At 48.4% G+C, this 15,901-nt stretch overlaps 1 protein-coding gene and 1 pseudogene across 4 annotated transcripts in view; one reads left to right on the forward strand and one right to left on the reverse strand.

The window, feature by feature from the left end:
- LOC139239218 (ryanodine receptor 1-like) overlaps positions 1-15,901 on the reverse strand; it is a 506,468-nt gene that overhangs the window by 472,213 nt on the left and 18,354 nt on the right. The window lies entirely within an intron of this gene.
- LOC139239256 (U1 spliceosomal RNA) lies at positions 6,177-6,312 on the forward strand (annotated as a pseudogene).

The following is a 15,901-nucleotide window of genomic DNA, read 5'->3' on the forward strand; positions in this document are numbered from 1 at the left end:
CACAACTGCCCTGATATCATCCTTTATTAACAGAGCTACCCCACCTCCTTTCCCTTCTTGTCTATCTTTCCGAATCGTCAGATACCCCTGTATGTTTAATTCCCAGTCTTGGCCACCCTGCAACCATGTTTCTGTAATAGCCACCAAATCATACCCATTTGTAATGATTTGTGCCGTCAACTCATTTACTTTATTTCGAATGCTGCGAAAATGGGGATAGTAATTGTACAGTATTGTGTAAGAGTTCTGGTTGAGTTGAAGTAAGTTTAATTTGATCAAGAGGAATTTGACTATATCTGTGTGGACTGATTATACAGAGAGACGCCATTAAAAAAAAGTCCAGATTTTGGAACATATTTCTGGATTTTGGAATTTCAGATTTGGGAGGTTGCACCTGTACTGTTTAGCCTATGTTGTATCTTGCTATCTCCCATATCCATTTCTTTACTGTATCTTCTGAGTTACACAACAACCAGACCGGAGTTTAGACGCATATTGGCTACTTGCTGATTAGCAATTGGAGTTATCAAGTTACGAGTGATAATTGAATAGCTTCCATCATACATTTGTAAAATTAATGGATAGTGAATCTAGTAGGACCACTGGCCTCAGCGTCCAAATTCCCACCATACACTCGCTCCATGCTGGGATGGGAATTGATAAAATCTGCCTTAAAACATTCAGGACAGGCTTCGTATTAATACTAGCTGGCTGCAAAAAATTTGGGGGAACTATTTTTATGCTGATTTAGGTAGCTGGCAATAAAGATACTTTAATGACAGTTTGCATATTCTGATGTTGATTTAATACGGTGGTGAATTAATTTACATCAAGGAACTAAACACCAAATCAGCCATGATGCGTTCATAATAAAAAATGAAACCGAGTACTGTGTACAATGAACAAGTGTGACCTCAGCTCCTTTAGTGAGACTCCAGAGTGCAGGTGGCCTGCTTATATACTGTGCTCCCAATGGATGCTGGGATCTCTTGGGACTCCAATAGGTAGGCCCTCTAGTGGTAGTGTAATACAAGTTGCAAGGGGTTAAATACATAACATCACTCCCCCGTAAAGTCAATAGTACACTTATTTACAAGGTGAGATGATCTGGGGCTTTTCGCTCCCTTGTCGATTGTCTTGGTGCAAATGTGGGTGTGGGTGAGTTGGTTAGTTCTTCACTGGGCTTCTGGGCAGCCGGCCTTGCCGGGCTGCTGGGAATGGTGAGTTCTGCTTCGTGGTCAACTATGATGTCAGTTGCCACTTGTGTGTGTGTTGGAGGGTCAAAGTTGGTGGTGTCTTCTTCAGGTTGTTCGTAGCTGTTGGTGAACCTCAATTTGATTTGGTCCAAATGTTTTCTGCACGTTAGTCCATTGGCCAATTTGACCTGAAACACCCTATTCCCCTCTTTGGCTATGACCGCGCCAGTGAGCCATTTGGGACCATGTCCATAGTTGAACACAAACACAGGGCCTTGACCTCAATATCGCGTGACAAATTTGCGCGGTCATGGTATACACTTTGTTGATGCCGCCTGCCCTCCACGTGATCATGCAGATCAGGGTGGACAAGAGAGAGCCTTGTTTTGCGCACCCTTTTCATGAGCAACTCGGCTGGGGGAACCCCGGTGAGTGAATGGGGTCTGGTGTGGTAGCTGAGCAGCACTCGGGATAGCCGGGTCTGCAGGGAGCCTTCCGACACTCGTTTCAAGCTTTGCGTGATGGTCTGAACTGCCCGTTCTACCTGGCCGTTGGATGCGGGCTTGAATGGGGAAGATGTGACGTGCTTGATCTCATTGCAGGTCATGAATTTCTTGAATTCAGCACTGGTGAAACACGGTCCATTGTCGCTGACCAGGACATCAGGCAGGCTGTGTGTGGCAAACATGGCTCGTAGGCTTTCAATAGTGGCCGTGGACGTGCTTAGACATTATTGCACATTCAATCCATTTTGATTAAGCATCCACGACAACCAAGAACATTTTGCCTAGAAATGGGCCCACATAGTCCACGTGGATCCTTGACCACAGTTTGGAGGGCCACAATCACAAACTTAGCAGTGCCTCTCTGGGTGCATTGCTCAGCTGAGAGCAAGTGTTGCACTGGCGCACGCATGACTCTAAATCTGAGTCGATGCCGGGCCATCACAAATGGGATCTGACTATGGCTTTCATCATTACAATGCCCAGGTGGGTGCTGTGCAGTTCAGAAATGAACATATCTCTGCCTTCCTTGGGCAAGACCACGCGATTGCCCCACAACAGACAGTCCGCCTGCAGGGACATTTCGTCTTTGCACCTGTGAAACGGCTTAATTGCCTCCTGCATCTCCGCTGGAACGTTGGACCAGTTCCCATGGAGAACACAGTTTTTTTACCAAGGACAGTAAAGGATCCTGGTTGGTCCAGGTCCTGATATGGCGGGCCATAACGGGGGAGTTTTTGTTTTCGAATGCATCCATTACCATGAGCAAGTCCGTGGGCTATGCCATTACCATGAGCAAGTCCGCAGGCTATGCCATTTCCATCCCGTGGATGGGCAATGGCAGCTGACAGAGCATCAGTGCAGTTCTTTGTGCCCGGTCTGTGGTGGGTTACATAGTTGAGTGCCGACAGCGTGAGCGTCCATCTTTGGATGCGGGCAGAGGCATTGGTGTTAATCCCCTTGCTCTCAGAGAACAGCGATATGAGCGGTTTGTGGTCAGTTTCAAGCTCAAACTTAAGACCAAATGAGTACTGATGCATTTTCTTTACCCCGTAAACGCACACCAGAGCCTCTTTTTCAATCATGCTGTAGGCCTTTCGGCCTTGGACAAACGCCTGGATGCATACCGACCGGTTGCAAAATCCCTGATTCGTTAGCCTGTTGTAACACACACCCGACCCCGTATGATGACGCATCGCAAGCTAGCACTAATCGTTTACACGGGTTATACAGGACAAGCAGTTTGTTAGAACACAACAGATTCCTGGCTTTCTTAAAGGCAGCCTCTTGTGAATTCCCCCATATCCAGTCGTCTCCCTTGCGCAATAGCACATGCAGGGGTTCTAGCAGGGTGCTTAACCCAGGTAGGAAATTACCAAAATAGTTAAGGAGTACCAGGAACCATCGCAGCTCTGTCACGTTCTGTGGTCTCGGCGCGTTCTTGATGGCCTCCGTCTTGGCGTCGGTGGGTCTGATGCAGTCTGCTGCGATTCTTCTTCCCAAGAACTCGACCTCCTGCGCCAGGAAAACTCACTTCAAGCGTTTCAACTTGAGCCGCACGCGATCCAACCGACTAAGAACTTCTTCCAGATTCTTCAAGTGCTCAATGGTGTCCGGACCAATAACCAGTATGTCCGGACCTATAACCAGTATGTCGTCCTGGAAAATCACGGTGCGAGGAACCGACTTTAGCAGACTCTCCATGTTCTGTTGGAAGATTGCCACGACCGACCGAATCCCAAACAGGTATCTGTTATAGATGAACAGACCTTTGTGCGTGTTGATGCAGGTGAGGCCTTTCGAAGACTCCTCCAGCTCCTGCGTCATGTAGGCCGAGGTCAGGTCCAGCTTGGTGAATGTCTTCCCCCCAGCCAGGGTCGCAAATAGGTCGTCTGCCTTGGGTAGCGGGTACTGGTCCTGCAGCGAAAAACGGTTAATCGTTACTTTATAGTCCCCACAAATTCTGACCGTGTCATCCTCTTTAAGTACCGGGGCAATCGGACTGGCCCACTGTTGAATTCCACTAGCGCGATGATGCCTTCTCGCTGCAGCCTGTCCAACTCAATTTCCACTTTCTCAAGCATCATGTATGGTACTGCCCGTGCCTTGTGGTGGATGGGTCGCGTACCGGGAACCAAATGGATCTGCACTTTTGTCCCAGAGAAGCTTCCAATGCCTGGCTCGAACAATGATGGAAACCTGCTCAGAACCTGGGCACATGAGGCGGAATCAATGGACGAAAGCGCTCGGATGTTGTCCAGTTCCAGCGGATTTTTCCCCAACCAGCTTCTGCCAAACAATGTGGGGCCCTCCCCGGCACAATCTACAGCAGGAGTTCGTGTACTGCTCCATCATAGGAGACTTTGACTTCTGCACTGTCGATTACAGGGATTAGTTCCTTGTGTGAGTTCTTAGTTTGGTGTGAATGGGGCTGAGCTTGGGTCTGTGTGCCTTTTTGCCCAACAGCCTGTCAAAGGCCTTTTTACTCATTATGGACTGACTCGCACCCGTGTCCAGTTCCATAGATACTCGAATTCTGTTCAGTTCAACTTTCAACATTATTGGTGGACATTTTGCGGTGAATGTATGAATCCCATACACTTGTGCCTCTTTGGTACGAGTTTCAAATTCAGCCTGATCCACAGTGGATCTACCTTCCGCTGCAACGTGGTGCTTTGCAAGGTTTGCAGCTCGCCTGCACATTCGTTGGAGGTGTCCCATTGTTCTGCAACCGTTGCACGCATAGTGCTTGAAGCGGCATTGATGGGGCCGATGATCACCGCCACAGCGCCAACTATGTGTTAACTGCCTCGCATTACCGATTGTTGGCGGACTCTGGGTCATCGGAGGTCGAGCAGCAGCAGCCGGTGTGTACGTTCTGCCATGTATATTCCTGCTCGCAAACGACGTTACTTTATGCACAGTACTGGCTGAAACTTCTTTACTTTGTGAAATCTGTTTGGTGTTGTCGCTGGTGGACATAAATGCCTGGGCTATCGTTATGGTTTTACTTAGATTCGGAGTTTCAACAGTCAACAGCTTGCGAAGGATTACCTCATGGCCAATGCCCAGTACAAAAAAGTCTCTAAGCATTTGTTCTAGGAATCCCTTAAATTCACAATGTCCTGCGAGGCGCCTTAGTTTGGCGACATAGCTTGTCACTTCCTGGCCCTCCGACCGTTGACACATATAGAACCGATATCTTGCCACCAAAACGCTTTCCTTAGGATTTAGGACCAGCGTACACAATTTTTCATAGGATTTAGCTGTTGGTTTTGCCGGAGCTAGGAGATTCTTCATGAGGCCATAGGTTGTTGCCCCACAGACAGTTAGCAGGATCGTCCTTCGTTTGGCAGCATTCTCGTCCCCTTCCAGCTCGTTGGCCACAAAGTATTGGTCGAGTCTCTCCATGAAGGCCTCCCAATCATCTCCTTCCGAGAACTTCTCCAGGATACCAACTGTTCCTTTCATTTTTGCGCGGTTGTTCATTACCTCGTTGCCAATTAATGCGTTCATAATAAAGGATGAAACTGAGTACTGTGAGCACGTGTGACCTTAGTTCCTTTAATGAGACTCGAGTGCACGTACCTCATGGGTGGCCTGCTTGTATACTGTGCTCCCAAGGGATGCGGGATCCCTTGGGACTCCAATAGGTAGGCCCTCTGGTGGCTGTGTAATACAGGTTGCAAGGGGTTAAATACATAACAAGCCAATTATTTAAGAATAAATTCAAGTCACCGAAGAGTACATGCTACTACAACTTTTAAAGCGGTGTATTTCACCAGAACTCACATGGGGGCTGAAGTTCTGTTGAAGGGGAAGGCAGTGCCAGCACACTTGCTCGATTTTAGGTGCAGAGTTTACTGAGGTCCTCTCATTTACATATTACTGGTGGACTCCCGGCATGATTTGCAGCACGTACTTGAAGTGCGGAGGTTGGGGTATGGTGGATAGGTGGCAGGAATTTCACGGCTGCAGCACAAATGTTCTAATGCAGCTCCGTAAAGCTGTTCTCTGAAAATTGTTCAGTTCTCCTTATTTTGATTTGTGCTGAAACGAACCAGGAGTCTATCAATTCCCAGGCGGGTGGCAGGCAGCTGACATTACGCAGAAATATGTTGATGGAAGGGATGGCATGGAGAAGAGATGACCTAGCAGGTGCATGCGGTTTCTGTAATAAAATGGTTATCCTCCCACATGAAGAAATTCAACACCTTGGAAGACGTTTGTCAAGGTAGATACCTACTGCAGTTATCCTTCGACAGCGTAATGCAATAGTACACAACACACAGATGTACTTTACCCTCAACCAGCTGCACAATCATGTAAACCGCTCACTGCACTCACTTATTGAGGGTGCGACCATCAAACACCTCCCAATACCCGCTGCATACTGCATATTCTGGCACGTGTTTGTGGGAAGCACAATGACTAATTGCACTGTGTAATGTATGCACCTGTGAGTATGTCCACAGGTTTACTTACCTGGCAGGGGAGTAACCATGATCAAGAGGGTGGTTCTCCCAGGATGAGGCTAGCCCATTGCACTTCGGGTGTGCTGATGTCTGCGATGTCCCCAAATGCAGGATACTCGACTGCAAAATTTGTTGAGCTGTTACACTGAGTGGCATAACCAGTCACATGATGTTCACAAGACTCAATAAAACCCCAGTCAGTTGGGTCTAGGTCATCCACGATGAGGTATGCAGTTGTGAGCCTAGTGGATGAACTAGCAACGTGTGGTGTGATTGTTAAACCTTTGTTAATAAACCAATTAGTTCGTAATACCCATCTCCATTTACCATCTTTTAATCCATATCCCTTGCTACCCTGACCTAACAAAAATTTATCGAGCTCAGTCTTAAAAATGTCAATTAACCCAGCATCCACAGCTTTTTGGGGGAAGAGAGTTTGTCATTAAATGTGTTCATCTTAAAATTCCCTCACCACTATTTGAGCAAAAGCATTAACCTGCTTATTTTAACTGTGCGTGCAAATAGGGAAAAACGTAAGACAAACAAACTTAAGTGCTTGCCCACTAGTATCTGACAGCTTAACTTCAGGGCACTGGTTTTAAACACAATCATATTGTTGTTGATGCTGCACTCTTAATTTTCAAATCTCCAAGCATTAGTATCATTGGTGCAGCTGTGCTGGGATTATCTGCAATATCACCATGAAATGCAATCAGCTCATTGGGGAGTGTTCATTATTGGGACTTTGGCATTAGATAATATTTCAACACACTTTTGCTCTATCCAGCACCATTTCACCAAATTTTACAGATTGATATTTGGTTAGTCTGCCACACAGTGCATCAGAAGATCATATTTCTTTGCATAATTCCTTTAAAGGCATCAAAATAGCTGAATAAAAGTTAAATACTTTTTCTTTGGAACAGCTGTCAAATTTCTTAGAAATTACATATCTAGATCATAAAATGATAGAACTTACAGAACAAAGAGAGGCCATTTCTCCTTAAAAAAAGTACAATTCCTTAAAAAAGTACAATATACCCATCGACACCTGGGAATCCCTGACCCAAGACCGCCCAAAGTGGAGGAGAAGCATCTGGGAAGGCACCCGAGTATCTTTGCCGGGAGCATGTGGAAGCCAAGCACAAACAGCGGAAGGAGTGAACGGCAACCCAAGCACCCGTCCCTTCAATCACCGTCTGCCCCACCTGTGACAGAGACTGTAGGTCCCGCATTGGACTCAGTCACCTGAGAACTCATTTTTAGTGTGGAAGCAAGTCATCCTCGACTCCGAGGGACTGCCGAAGAAGATTGGCCCTATCTTGCCTATGCAGAGCAATCACTGGAACTGTCTACTTTAAATGATATTTCCTCGTAGCTTTATCGTATTCATTTTCATATATTTATCAAAGTCCTTCTTAAGTTATGTTACCGTCCCTTCCTCAATTGTGTGAAAAAAGCTGCTTCTAACTTCCCTTTCATTCTTCTAGTGATAATCCTGAGCAGACGACTCTTCGTTAATCACCTGCCAACCAGTGGAAAAATGTTTTCCCTTTCAAAAACTGTCGGAATTTTAAAAACCTCTAACATTTCTCCCTCAACCGTTCATGTTCAGTGAAAATACTATAACTCCTCATTCCTATTATGCATAAAATGTAACAAGGCAAAAAAAATCAAATGTTTCTTTTATTTTTTCTGAAATTATTGTATTGCTTTAATTTAACATTGTTGATCCTATCTAGGTACACACACCTTGGGCAGATTTTCCTGTTAGTCAAATCGAACTGTTTAATAACAGGAATTCAAAGGCAATATTTGGAAACCAACTACAAAATTCAGACTGTGACCTTCTAAACTAAAGTTCCACAATTTCTTTACAGTTTCAATTATTTGTTGATTTTTAAAACTAAAGAAACAAACAAACTTATATAGTGCCTTGCATATTCTCAGGACATCCCAAAGAGCTTAACAGCTGCAAAGTACTTTTGAAGAATAGTCACTTTTATAATGTCGGCAAACATTGCAGCCAATTTGTGCATAGCCAAGTCCGACAAACACTGAGATCAATGACCAGACACTGTTAGTTGAGGGTTAATTGTTAGTTAGGACACTCCCTGCTCTTCTTCAAATAGCGCAAACTCTTATGCCCACCTGAACAGATACAGCCTCGGTGTAACATCTCACCCAAAAGACAGCACCTACAACAGTGCAGCACACCTTCAGTACTACAACGACGTGTCAGCCTATATTATGTGCTCAAGTTTCAGAAGTAACGTTTGAACCCATGATGATCTTGTTATGTATGTATGCAAACCTCACCAAAATCAGTCTTGCCACTAGGGGGCACACCTGTGGGAGACCTAAAGGTCATCTGTGCACCTTGGGGAAAGCAGGTATAAAAGGTGATTCACCATGCTGCTTATCCACTCTGGAATCTGAATAAAGAGACCAAGGTCACAACAGTCTGAGCTTGCGATACAGTCCTGTGGATTTATTCTGAACATAACAAATTGGCGACGAGTAACGACGAACTTTCACGCGGTAATAGCTGCCGTTGGTATTCTTGAGAGATTTATTGCGGGTGATGATTGGGAAGCCTTCGTTGAGCGCCTCGACCAGTACTTTGTGGCCAATGAATTGGACATGGCTGAAAGAGCGATCAAGCGCAGGGCGATTCCCCTCGCTGTATGTGGGTCATCGGTATATGGCCTCCTTAAATTTTTGCTGGCACCAGTCAAACCAATGGAAAAATATTACACAGAGCTGTGTACACTGGTTAGGGAACACCTCAAGCCAAAGGAGAGCATCCTGATGGCCAGGTATCGCTCTTACACGCACCATCGCTCAGAGGGCCAGAATGTGGCGAGTTTTGTCGCCGACCTAAGAAGCCTTGCGGGGCAGTGCGAATATGCAGGATCCTTGGGGGAAATGTTGCAGGACTTTTTCTTGCTTGGAATTGGCCACGAGGTCATTCTTCGCAAACTGCTGTCTGCTGAATCCCGAGATCTGAGCAAGGCCATCAGGATAGCCCAAGCCTTCATATCCACAAGCGATAACACGAAACAGATAACTTCACAGAATCGAAGCTCACCTGCAAGTACTGTGTATAAAATAATGTTTTCAGCAGGTAGATCTGTTCAGGGCAGCGCTCACACGACTGCAGAGGCCAGCACTAGGCCTAGAATGACTCAGAGTCCACCGTGGGGCATGAATGCATTATCCATGAGCACCATGTTGGCGCTGCGGGGGCAGCCATAGAGCTCATCAATGTCGATCCTGTTGTGTATCTGTAAAGCATGCACTCTCGGTTGTGTATCTGTAAAGCATGCACTCTCATGTTCCGCCACCAGGGAGTGCATCCCCTGAAGTCCCAAGGGATCCCAGCATCCCTTGGGAGCACTGTATATAAGCCAGCCCCTAAGGGCTGTTCCTCACTCTGGAGTGTCTTAATAAAGACTGAGGTCACTGTTACTTTAACCTCCCTGTGTGCAGTCTCATCTGTGTTAGGAACACAATAACTGGCGACGAGTATACGAATCCAATGCAAAGATGCAGCAAACTGTGGGCATCCTGGAGAAGTTCTCGGAGGGTAGACTTCTCTGGGAAGCCTGTGTCGAACGGCTAGACCAATACTTTGTAGCCAACGAGCTGGACGAAGAAGGAAGCACTGCAAAAAGGAAGCGGTCCTCCTCACGGTCTGCGGGGCACCAACCTACAGCCTCACGAAGAATCTTCTGGCTCCAGTGAAACCCACAGATAAGTCGTATGAGGAGCTGTGTACACTAGTTCGGGAGCATCTTAACCGGAGGGAGAGCGTGCCGACGGCAAGGTATTGGTTCTACACATGCCAGTGATCTGAAGGTCAGGGGGTGGCGAGCTACGTCGCCGAGCTAAGGCGACTTGCAGGACAATGTGAGTTTGATGGCTACCTGGAGCAAATGCTCAGAGACTTTTTTATATTGGGCATTAGCCACATGATCATCCTACGAAAACTTTTGACTGCAGAGACACCGACACTCAGTGAAGCCATTGCGATAGCACAGGTGTTTATGTTCACCAGTGATAACACCAAACAAATCTCTCAGCATACAAGTTCTAGCAATGTTCATAAATTAACTCGAAGGTACAGGGCAGAAACCACGAGTCTGCAACTGCCAGCAGGCCTCAGGTGACCCAGATGACTCAGAGTCCCCAACAAAGGATGAATGCAAGGCAATTCACACCTTGTTGTCATTGTGCAGGCTTCCATTCAGCCTATTCATGCCGCTTCAAAGGGTATGTTTGCAAGGGCTGTGGAACAATGGGGCACCTCCAACAAGCTTGCACATGAGCTGCAAGCTCTGCAAAACCTGCTAACCACCACGTGGCAGAGGAAGATCGATCCATGGTGGATCAAAGCAATTTCGAGCCTCAGAGAGAGGAGGCAGATGCTGAAGTACACGGGGTGCACACATTTTCCACGAAATGTCCACCGAAAATGCTAAATGTAAAATTGAATGGCTTACCCGTAGCCATGGAACTGGACACTGGCGATAGCCAATCCATCATGAGTAAAAAGATTTTTGAGAGACTGGTGCAACAAGGCACTCAGACCAGCCCTGAGCCCCATCCACACGACACTGAGAATGTACACCAAAGAGCTTATCACTGTCCTGGGCAGCGCCATGGTCAAGGTCACCGAGGAGGGCACGTTGCACGAACTGCCACTCTGGATTGTCCCGGGCGATGGCCCCACATTGCTTGGAAGGAGCTGGCTGGGCAAAATCTGCTGGAACTGGGATGACATCCGAGCGTTATCACATGTCGATGAGGCCTCATGTACCTAGGTTCTTAACAAATTTCCTTCCCGTTTATGAGCCAGGCGTTGTAAACTTTTCCGGGGCGAAAGTGCGGATCCACTTGGTCCCATTCACCACAAGGCGCGAGGGGTACCTCACATGAGGGACAGAATGGAAATCGAGCTGAACAGGCTGCAACGTGAGGGCATCATCTCCCCAGTGGAATTTAGCGAGTGGGCCAGCCCAATTGTTCCAGTACTCAAAAGTGATGGCACGGTCAGGATTTGCGGCGTTTATAAAGTAACTATTAATTGTTTCTCGCTACAGGACCAATACCCGCTACCTAAGGCAGACGACCTATTTGCGATGCTGACAGGAGGCAAGACGTTCGCCAAGCTCGACCTAACTTCGGCCTACATTACGCAGGAGCTGGAGGAGTCTTCGAAGGGCCTCACCTGCATTAACACGCACAAGGGACTGTTCAACTACAACAGATGCCCGTTTGGAATTCGGTCGACTGCAGCGATCTTCCAGAGAAACATGGAGAGCCTACTCAAGTCGGTACCACGCACGGTGGTTTTTCAGGACGACATATTGGTCACGGGTCGGGACACCGTCGAGCACCTACAAAACCTGGAGGAGGTCCTCCAGTGACTAGATCGCGTAGGGCTGCGGCTGAAGAGGCCGAAATGCGTCTTCATGGCAACAAAAATGGAGTTTTTGGGGCGAAAGATCATGGCGGACGGCATCCGGCCCACAGACGCCAAGACAGAGGCTATCATGAACGAGCCCAGGCCACAGAACGTCACGGAGCTGCGGTCGTTCCTGGGACTCCTCAACTATTTTGGTAACTTCCTACTGGGGTTAAGCACCCTCTTAGAGCCTCTACATGAGTTATTGCGTAAAGGCGAGAACTGGGTATGGTGAAAAAAAAACAAGTAATTGCTTTTGAGGTCAGCAGAAACATTTTATGCTCCCAACAAGCTGCTTGTATTGTATAACCCGAGTAAAAGACTTGTGCTAGCATGTGATGCGTCGTCGTACGGAGTCGGGTGTGTATTACAACAAGCTAACGTTGCGGGGAAGGTGCAACCTGTCGCCTATGCCTCCAGGAGCTTATCTAAGGCTGAGAGGGCCTACAGCATGATTGAGAAAGAGGCATTAGCGTGTGTGTTCGGGGTAAAGAAAATGCGTCAGTACCTGTTTGGCCTCAAATTTAAGCTGGAAACCGATCACAAGCCCCTCATATCCCTGTTCGCTGAAAACAAGGGGTTAAATACTAGTGCCTCAGCCCGCCTACAAAGGTGGGCACTCGTGCTATTAGATTATAACTATACCATCCACCACAGGCCAGACAACGAGAACTGTGCGGATGCTCTCAGTCGGCTACCATTGCCCACCACGGGGGTGGAAATGATGCAGCCTGCAAACTTGTTGATGGTGGCGCAGCCCACAGACTTGCTGATGGTCATGGAAGCATTTGAAAATGATAAATCACCTGTCACGGCCCGCCAGATTAGGACTTGGACCAGCCAAGATTCTCTGCTATCCCGAGTAAAAAACTGTGTACTGCATGGGAGCTGGGCCAGCATCCCCGTTGAAATGCAAGAGCTAATCAAGCCGTTCCAGCGGCGAAAGGACAAGCTGTCCATTCAGGCAGACTGCCTGTTGTTGGGTAACCGCGTAGTGCTACACAAAAAGGGCAGGGAGCCGTTCATCTTGGATCTCCACATCACACACTCGGGTATAGTAATGATGAAAGCGATAGCCAGATCCCACGTGTGGTGGCCCGGTATCGACTCTGACTTAAGAGTCCTGTGTACATCAATGCAGCGTGTGCTCAATTGAGCAACGCGCCCAGAGAGGCACCACTATGTTTGTAGTCCTGGCCCTCCAGCCCATGGTCAAGGAGCCATGTCGACTATGCGGGCCCGTTTCTCAGTAGAATGTTCCTGGTGGTGGTGGATGCTTTTTCAAAATAGATTGAATGTGAAATAATGTCAGGAAGCACCACCACCGCTACGATTGAAAGCCTGAGGGCCATGTTTGCCACCCACGGCCTGCCTGACATACTGGTCAGTGACAATGGCCCATTGAAGGCTGGTTTAGACGGGGCCAAATTTAAAGAATTCATGACCCTCAATGGGATCAAACATGTCACCTCGGCCCCGTTTAAACCAGCCTTCAATGGGCAGGCAGAACGGGCAGTACAAACAATCAAACAGAACCTTAAACGAGTCACAGAAGGCTCAGTCCAAACCCGCCTCTCCTGAGTACTGCTCAGCTACCGCACGAGACCCCACTCGCTCACAAGGGTGCTCCCGGCTGAGCTGCTCATGAAAAGGACACTTAAAACCAGACTCTCGCTGGTTCACTCCAACCTGCATGATCAGGTAGAGAGCAGGCAGCAGCAGCAAAATGTAAACGATGGTCTCGCCTCTGTGTCATGGGAAATTGATCTGAATAACCCTGTGTAATTGCTAAACTATGGACATGGTCCCAAGTGGATCGCGGGCACGGTGATAGCTAAAGAAGGGAGTAGGGTGTTTGTAGTCAAACTAGATAATGGACAAATATGCAGAAAGCACCTGGACCAAATGAGGCTGCGATTCACAGACTGCCCTGAACAACCCACAGCAGACACCACCTTTTTTGAGCCCACAACACACACCCAAAGGATCAACGACACCACCCCAGACCAGGAAATCGAACCCATCACACCCAACAGCCCAGCAAGGCCAGGCTCACCCAGCAGCCCTGCAGGGCCAACAACACGCCAGCCCAGCGAGGGCACAGCCAACACACCAGAACAGATATTTGTACCGAGAGGGTCCACCAGGGAACCAAAGGCTCCCGACCGCCTCACCTTGTAAATAGTTTTCACTTTGACTTTGGCGGGGGAAGTGATGTTGTGTATCTGTAAAGCATGCACTCCCATGTTCCGCCACCAGGGAGTGCATCTCCTGAAGTCCCAAGGGATCCCAGCATCCCTTGGGATCACTGTATATAAGCCGGCCCCTAAGGCCTGTTCCTCACTCTGGAGTGTCTTAATAAAGACTGAGGTCACTGTTACTTTAACCTCCCTAAAGTCTCATCTGTGTTAGGAACACAATAGATTCAAGCCCTATGTGTGCAAGGCTCGTGGAACAATGGGGCACCTCCAGCGAATGTGAAAACGATCTCTGACTCACCATGTGGCAGAGACAGGAGAAGACGACCGATCCAGCGAGGATCACGATGAACGAGCAGCGGAGGCAACGCAACCTGAGGATGAAGAGGAAGTATATGGGATACATACCTTCACCACCAAAAGCCCTCCGATAACTGTAAAAGTTGAACATAACGGCACTCCAGTCCCCATAGAACTAGACACGGGGGCGAGTCAATCAGTTATGAGCCAGAAGGCATTCGAGAAGCTGTGGGGCGACGAAGCATAGCGACCCAAGCTGAACCCGATTCAGGTAAAGCTGCGCACCTACACCAAGGAACTGATACCAGTTATTGGTAATGCGGACATAAGAGTATTCCATGAGGGAGCAGTGCATGATTTACCACTGTGGATTGTTTCAGGTGATGAGTCAACGCTGCTTGGCAGGAGGTGGAATGGGGAAGACCTCTGTGTACCTTCTCCGGTGAACAACATCTCCCCTTCTCAAAGGCTGAGCAAAACCCCACCTTCAGCTGAACGAGGCATCAAAGTGCAGATCCATTTGCAGATCCCCAAGGCACAGGCCGCTCATCACATCGACGTGGTGGTGAAGATCAACCGAGCAGCGGTACAGGCGCGGTACCCACCATCCGAAGCAGACGACCTCTTCGCGGCGATGGAAGAGACTCCAGGTCGACCATGCAGAGTGAGACTCCAGCCGAAACAATCCGAATGCGTCTCCCTGACGCCAGAGGCCAAATACCTGGGGAGGAAGATCACGGCACGGACGAGAGACCGTCCAGATCACGGGACGAAAGTGCGTCCAGACCACGGGACAAGAAGGCGTCCAGACCACGGGACGAAGGTGCGTCCAGACCACGGGACGAGAGAGCGTCTAGACCACGGGAGGTTTCCAGAACGGAATGGAGGAATGTGTCGCCCAGCAAGGAAGACGACTGTGTTTGGGGCAAAGGTAAAGGGGCAGCCGCTGAGAAGGCCAGAAGTTCACTGCGCTCCAATAAATTGTTTGCACTATGTAACCTTTGTGAGCGGTCCTTCGCGGCCAATGATGTACCATTATATGGGGTTGGGGTAACTTACAAGAAGCCAAAGTAGCGGGTGAACTCCAACCGGTCGTATATGTATCTGACAAAGTACTTGTAACAAGTGATGTGTTATCACACGGGGTCGGGAGAGTTGTGCAGCAAGCAAAAGTAGCGGGCGAGCCCCAAACTAGTGAACATGCATCCAATAAGTTAACTAAGGCAGCAGCCTGTATACACGGGACTAAAGAGACGTACCAAAGAGTGTTCCACTATGTGCTCGAGTCAGACAAGCTGCTCATCCCACAAGTTTCGAAGAGCAGAGGCACCATTATCGATGCGTTGTTTCAAGAATGCCTAACACTCAGTGCACTGTAATATGATCCACCACGGGCCAGGCACTGAGAACGGCACTAATGCCCTCAGCTGGCTACCATTGCCCACCATTGTGGTGGAAACAGCGCAGCCTGCAGACCCACTCGTGGTCGTACAGCACTAGAAAGCGAGGGGTCAACCGCAACAGCCCCCCAGCTCAGGTCCTGGACCAGCCAGGATCCCACGTTACCGCCTGCCAAAGGTGAACTGCCAGAAGGGATGTTGCAACCCATCCGTCGCAGAAACGATTGGCCCATCCCAATGTTGCAAAGTAAGGCAGGGTGGCTACACACAGTCGGTGGTCCGGGGCCCCCATACCAAGGCGCAGGATCCACGGGGACCACTAGGCCTCCCGCCATTACCGAAAGTCTGAAGGCCATTGC

Source organism: Pristiophorus japonicus, chromosome 26 (genome assembly GCF_044704955.1).
Source record: "Pristiophorus japonicus isolate sPriJap1 chromosome 26, sPriJap1.hap1, whole genome shotgun sequence".
NCBI lineage: Eukaryota > Metazoa > Chordata > Chondrichthyes > Pristiophoridae > Pristiophorus > Pristiophorus japonicus.